At 41.2% G+C, this 1268-nt stretch overlaps 1 pseudogene; it reads right to left on the reverse strand.

Moving 5' to 3' along the window:
• Positions 1-91: 91 nt before the first annotated feature.
• Positions 92-1268, reverse strand: part of LOC119591661 — a 3700-nt pseudogene continuing 2523 nt past the window's right edge.

Here is a 1268-nt window from a genome sequence, read left to right on the forward strand (position 1 = left end):
ATAATGAACGAGGAATCTGATTATAAAATAATAATTGTTCAAAGTCGGCAACCACCTACTTAAAGTTTCTAAAGTTAAAGGAAATTACTCTTATATTCAAGTATATTACGATATATTCAATAAGAATTTCATAATGTTAGTTGAGTAAAATATATGATTACATTATCTCCTCCCTTGCTTTGTTGTGACTCTTCCTCACTGAGCTCTTGGCTTTGTTCTTTCTCTTCCTCTTCTTGGCTTGTTCAGCTTCTTCTCTTGGCTTTGTTCTTCCTCTTCCTCTTTGCTTTGTTCTTCGTCCTCCTCTTGGCTTTGTTCTTCCTCTTCCTCTTGGCTTTGTTCTTCCTCTTCCTCTTCTTGGCTTTGTTCTTCCTCTTCCTCTTGGCTTTGTTCTTCCTCCTCCTCCTCTTGGCTTTGCTCTTCCTCTCCTTGAGAAATCTCTTCCTCCTCCTCCTCCTCCCCTTCGTCTTCTCCTTGACTAAGGCCTTCTTCCTCTTCACTGTCGCCTGTGTCCGAATCGCCTTCTTCAACAGGACACGGTTCCCTCGTTTCACTTTTCCGCGACTTTTCCTTCTTGGCGTAATTTTGGCGATGGTGGTCGCTAGGACGCATTTCCCGCTCGCGAGCCACTGGCACCGTGCCATTCACCCGCGCGCGCTCGCTGTGGAGAATTTACTTGTTTCTTAAACATTGGTGTTGCTCCTTGCATTTCATTTCGTGACAGTTTTCCTTCGCTTCCCGTTCTCTCTTCTCTTCCTGTTCTTGATCTCATGTGGGTTGTGGCCATCTCCTGTGGAAGGGTTACAGCTACAGAATATGGTGCAGTTGTTGATAAGTAATATGGACACTACGGATACTTGTTTATTTTATACTGATGTCTAATTGATTATCATCCTTTATTATTACTTACTACATCACTTTTACTCACTTTCTGACGGTGCCTTATAGCGCCCTCTCCCGGTACATATAAACATACATATGTAAAAATACTTGCATGTTTTCGCTTAGTTAGTGCGGTATCGTTGCAGATTGGCCGAAAGCCACATTACAGCGATTTAGCATTTCATGGTTAGTTTGCAACTCGGTAATCGAAAATACTGGAGAAAGTGTAGGCCCGGTCCAAGTCAGAGTTATTATTCACTCGTACGCCGATGGCATTATTAATATGCAAATTACAATCAAAACACGTGAAGAATGTCCTTTAAGATTATTTTCCAGTAATTATTTAGACAAAGAAGAAAATGACATCATCTAAAGAAGAGTAAATCACT

The sequence above is a fragment of the Penaeus monodon genome, chromosome 29 (assembly GCF_015228065.2).
Source record: "Penaeus monodon isolate SGIC_2016 chromosome 29, NSTDA_Pmon_1, whole genome shotgun sequence".
NCBI lineage: Eukaryota > Metazoa > Arthropoda > Malacostraca > Decapoda > Penaeidae > Penaeus > Penaeus monodon.